This window comes from Pagrus pagrus, assembly GCF_965226575.1.
Source record: "Pagrus pagrus genome assembly, chromosome: 10".
In the NCBI taxonomy this organism is placed as follows: Eukaryota; Metazoa; Chordata; class Actinopteri; order Spariformes; family Sparidae; genus Pagrus; species Pagrus pagrus.
The window spans coordinates 20,700,299-20,706,298 of record NC_140194.1 but is presented as its reverse complement, the minus strand read 5'-3'; positions in this window follow the sequence as shown (position 1 = coordinate 20,706,298).

Here is a 6,000-nt window from a genome sequence, read left to right as displayed (position 1 = left end):
CCTGAGACATGAGGGAGTTTCATCATGTGCCACGCAGGAATTTCAGAGAGCTTTTCACGGTACATTTACCTTCGCAGATGTCAAGTTGGAGTTGTCATGCATGTAAAACAGAAAAACAAAGATGAACCTCTTGACACCACATATTACACCGCTCTGTTCCTCAGCCGACTCTCTGCGGGTGACCTGCCTTCTTATCTCCGCCCCACCTTTGTGTGTTTGTAAAGGTTCCTGAATCATTTGTGACATGCTTATAAATGTTGAATTAATGAATATAATTTTGATCTCTATGCACACCCTTATACAGAATGTTTCACTTGCTTCAAAGTGGGCTAAAAAGAGAAGCCAACACAGACTTCATACTGCTATACATTTGACTTTTAACAAACGGGGGGGCATATTTTTAGAAGCTCAACGGACCAATGAAGGGAAAAAAAGATAATCACATGTTTGTAGACAATTCAATTTCAGTCATGCATGTAAAATAAGAAGATTAGATATAGCCCAAATCCATTTTGTGGCATATGCAAATTGTATCCAGATTGGTTTTAGAGAGTCTGGTCTGTACAAAACACATCAAGTGTGATTTTGGAAATGCAATTCCACAACTGTGTCTCATTTCTGTCTTTTGCAATATGACACACAACAACAAAGTCAGATCCAGAGTGTGTCCTGAGACACAAATGCGATCTAATCACCTGCAATAACAATGCAGTTGACAGTCTGTCAGATCTGATTTGCCTGCAGTCTGAACAAAGCCGATGATTGCTCACATCTATTAAACCATTATTAAGAAGTTAAGGTTGACCTCTTTATAAAAAAGGCTTCAACCTGGAATTCATAGCTATGGCTTAAGAGGAAATGTCTGTTTTAAAATACAGTATATTTTTGATCTAACATGAAAGCTTTTCCAAGGAGTTGTGGCCTCTAGGATGTGATAAAGTCACTATAATGTACCTCCTGAACACAACTTTTTCGAGCAAGAGAACTCTGCAGCCAAATCTGTCGGGTCAGCTCTTTTGCTAAACTGGAAATCCAGATTATTCTAACTAAAGGTGACTGCCCCTGCATCTGCTGCCCCAGCAATTAATGAGATGGGTCTCAGGAGTCACTGAGGCAGATCCCCGGATAGAGCTGTCCACTTTATCTTAGCCTACACGGAAACGTTGCAGGCCAGACAGTGATTTAGTGCTCGGGCTTCCTAGAAAGGTCACAGCTTCCTGTACCACACTGCGGGACCTCCCCTACTGTATCCAGCAAAGAGTAATGGGGGCTGACTCTGCATGCTCCGCAGCTAACATTAACATTTTTCTTTTTTGACACGCTTTAGAATTCTTCACCGACAATCCAGTGACACACTCGAGGAAAATGCAGCGTTCAAGCACAAAGTGTACTTCAACTTTTTTTGGTGATTGTGACATACTTTCTCACCTGAAGTTTATCTTGTCTTCAACATAAAGAGTTTGGCCTGCAGTAATGATTTTATTGTAAGGTCTTACAGGCTGGACACACTGGATGCATGAGACGCGCTTCTCATGCGCTGCTGCATCACGTGATCTAGAGATTCATAGTCTTGCATATTTCTACCGCGACACGCTTGCATTTCTAAGCAAAAATCTACCTGAAAATGGCCTGTAGACAGTCATATCGACATCATACCAGCATTTCAATACAGTTTTAATGTCTATATGTGTAGAACATGTCACAGACATGAAGATAATAAACACAACAGGTGAGGGACAGTTTCTTTCCAGTGCACTCTTTCACTTTCTCTCCCTCTTTCCCTCTTCTTCCCCCTCTGGCTTTCTCGCTCTTTCAACAGGGTAAAGGAAAATCACATCATCATATTCATCGATAATTGTCAAAGTTAAACTCCATGTAAACATATGGGACAGGCAGGAGCCATACTGCAGCAGTAACGCAGCTGCCACGCAGCCTATGTGGACACAAACACGTGAGTGAGCCGCAGCTCGGTAACGCAGCCGCCATACAATACACAAGCATCCAGTGTGTCCAGCCTGTTAGGTTGATTTTGACACAACACTGGAGCGCTCTCCATTGAGTGAACGCGCGTGCATTCACTCTTGTTTTGCTTCAGTTTCTATCACTCTCCCTGTTCGCATTCTTTGCCTCCACCATCAGCGTGGTTCTTTGTCCTTTGTAGTGAAGAGTTTCCACAGTTATTTCAGTTGTTCCACAGTTACCCAGGGAAACAATGTCTCCTCCTGTTTTGACTACACAATGACAGACATGTTTCCTTTGTGCCGTAATTCAACATTTTTTTTCCCCGGGGAAAATCGAGCCCGATGGAAGGCTTATTAGCAAAGTAAAAGCGAGGCTTATGAGGAACGTGTCATTTTTCTACAGCCATTACACTGTTCGATCAGTATTTACTTCAGAGTTATGAGTTAAGGCAAAACAATTGTCTATTGCCAGTTTAAGTATGATTTTAAATGCAGAGCTTACAGTATTTTTATACTGCAGTAAAACTTACTTTTCCTTTTACCAGGACGACTCAGTGTGCCAGTATCTTCCAAAACTATCACAAAAATGACTCACATGAGCATTTGGTGAGCGACTTCAATACTTGCTTGAGGAAGGCAGTCACATTCATTCTGCTATGCAGGAGTCCAGTTGCTTTACAGAAACAAGACAAATCTCTGCACAGAACATTACTGAAGCAATTTAACTCCAACAAATCAGCTCCTGTGACAGAATAAGTTGTCAGAGATGATGTTCCATTAACATTGACATTCAGCGTCTGCTGCTCCTACACGCTGCTTCATGGTATAGGAGTTTTGTTCATGGCAGAAAGTAGGGTCAGTTCCCTCCCAACACACTCATCAAACCACTCACATCAAGCCATAAAATGGGGACAACTCTCTAGCTTTTAAGAGGAAAAACTCTCTCAGGAATGCTCTGCAATCCATTTAATGTAATGACCATGAAACACACACACAGACACAAGCACACCCACACACACACACACACACACACACAAGCTGTTATATGAGGGTAATTCTACAGCGGCTAAACGAGGCTGCTTACAAGGTACTGGTAAGAAAAAGTCTTGATTGCACTGAGATCTCGGTACTGCCTCGGGCTAATCTACACTGCGAGCACAGATGGTTGATAGTGCGACGTAATTTTAACAGTTTGACACTGTTCAAAATGGGAGTCGGACTATTAAACTTGCACCATTTCAGAGCAACAAGTGCGTTTGCTGGAAATTTCCCCAGAAACGCAAGATTCCTTCAAATTCTGTGAATTTAAAGCATCGGTTTAATGAGGTGACCTTGAGTCGACATCAAAGGGTCTGTAGCCATTGACCAGCCTTGTTTTATCTCCATCTTTGATCGCCTGCCATCGATCTCAGCTGCCTGGTAAATGAGCAGGGGACACCATTTATTCTGCTGCCTCTTTCATGAGATATAGATCAGTCATCCGGGGTCATCTGAGATGGCCTCCCGGTGAGATGATACAGAGGAAAGCGATTAAGTGAGGTTGCTCCCGGATGGGAAAGATTTTCCCTCTGAACGTGACGTAGTTCATACTCTGCCTAAAGAAAATCCTTAAACTAAGCACTGGGTCTATTGACCATCAATGAGCATTGCAAAACATTTTTAAAAAAGGTGTAATACCCCTTCATCTTATATTTCTTATTGAAGATACGTAATCTTGTCAAACTAGTTCGAAGACAAGAGGTCTGGATTTTTCTAGGTTATATATTGAATCTGTTTTTGCTGCTGGAGCTTATGGGACTGTTACAACAGAAAATTTAAAACTGAAAATACAGAAAGGTTCAGTTTCCACAAGTCGTTTTATGGTACATTTGCTTAACCCATTGATCATGGCATATTTTATATCTTTTACAAAATATTTTGTTTGTCGACAAGCATTTTTACAGTGTAATACGAAACATTTTGCAACTGAGGCATGTTATAAAAGGAAAAGCGAGCCTTTTCAGTCTTTACTGCATCGTGTTATGTCTACATCTCCGAGTGTGTGTGCGCTGAATGTCCAGGTCTTTGTCGAAGCCTGCAGACGTGTGAATGTGACCATGTAAGTGTCTGCACTGAGCTGATAGTGCAGTCAGCTCGAGCCTGCGACAAAACTGCACAAACAGCTTTAAAAACTTTGATTCAGAGGAACTGAGTCCCACTATTATCTAAAACCCAGAAGCACGCCTCGCCTCTCACACACCCTCATCACATCCTGCCAATCGACAGGTCGAGGAATTTCAAAGAGGCTCCCCGCCAAGGCGTGCTTTTTCCCTTCCCTTCCCCTCGTCTCTCTCTTTCTACTCCGACTCTGCTTTCTAGTCGACGGGAATTAGAGAGAAAACCGATCTTTCAAAGAACTTTCTGTTCTTTAAATGATTTGAAAACCGCAACATAGCACCAGTAGGTATGGCTGAACTGGGCCGGCATTATCTGTTAGAGTGTATCGGCAGCGCTGTGAGGCTGTCAGATGAAAACCTCGTGTGTTCAGAAAGTGTCTGAAATGCAGGGGGGGAGGGGTTGAAATTTCACTGAGTTCTGAAATTGTTTCATGGCTCATGGATCATGAAACCTGCTCAACCAATAAAATATCTCATAAACCTTTTAAATTAGATTGCTTAGTTTGCACGTGAAATGATGCAGCACCTTGTGCCCGGGTAGGAGCTTTGTATTTTGCACTGATAAGCAACATTTCACCGCAGTTTTCAGAAGTACTGACTCCTTTATCATCTGACATTTGTATGATATATTTTGATTCATTGGGAAACACATTAACATAGGAGGAAATTAATGTATCAAACGACCGCATGTCTTTAAATCTTTAAAGATAAGGGTTCTGGTATTTCTCCACTGCAGCAGTGACTGGCAGTACCCAGAAATCCATGGGTGGTCTCCACATTACAGAGTCTGTTTTTCCTTCTCCCAGGCTCTCCGTGGTGTGCCTCATTAACCAGCGTGAGAAATTCTGATTATTTTGGTTTGTGTAAGGATTGTAACCAAGATGGGACGGCAGTGCAGGTCAACATCAAATCTGCCTCCTGTTGAGTCCGTACACCTGACGGAGAAACGAAAGAGGGAAAAATCTTCCTGAGGAAAAAGAAAAAGATGACGAAGCGTGGCTGACAGGTCAGGTCAGCGTCAGTGTCTGCAGTCAGATAATTGGGTTCTCAGCATGAAAATAATATGGTTGGGAACAGGTACTGCTGTGTCTACCTCTTGTCGTTCTTCCAGGAAATGGGCAGTGCGGTCCTCCTGAGGTGTCAGATTTTAAAGCCGGAAATTATATCAAGACAAAGTGGTTTTTGTTCTAATTTAACAACAGTCTTCCCAATTACGTTTTCATAAAAGAAGCAACTGGATGGTGAAACAACAACTGGAGCCCTAATAAGAGTCTGCAGCCAACCTGCTCCTTTTGTTAGAGTAAAACCAAAATCTTTAACTGGTGATCGCACGAGATGAAAGGTCAGGTCATCCTGAGCGGGGCTACAAACGTCTGTACAAAATGTAATGCAAATCCATCCACAAGTGTCGACGTTATAGTGGCTCCAGAACAGTGATTCCCAAAGCGTTCCCAAGTGTTTTCAATTTTCAATATAAGTATATGTGTAATATAAATTACCATTAAATGTTTATGGATGAATATTTATATTGAACAAAGTCATTAGAACTGATAAAACAAGGGAGCTAAAGACATTTTATTCTTCATTTATCTGACCTGTTTTCATCTGGTTGAAGTCTGTTTCCTATTTATATGTGTGTCATCGACCGGCCTTTACCTGCAGCGCTCAGTGGCAGTGCTGAAAACATCATTTTAACAGGAGGGCAACATTGTATAACTGAGGAAAAGACTCCAACACAACATCAGAACATATGTTCTATTGTCTCAATGACAGGGTATTGTAACTGCATGTGTTTGCAGGTTTTGAAAGATATTCAAGTTTTGAAATTATTACATGTGAATGGATTATTCATTTGCATTGCCTTAGGCCAAAAACTAAATTTT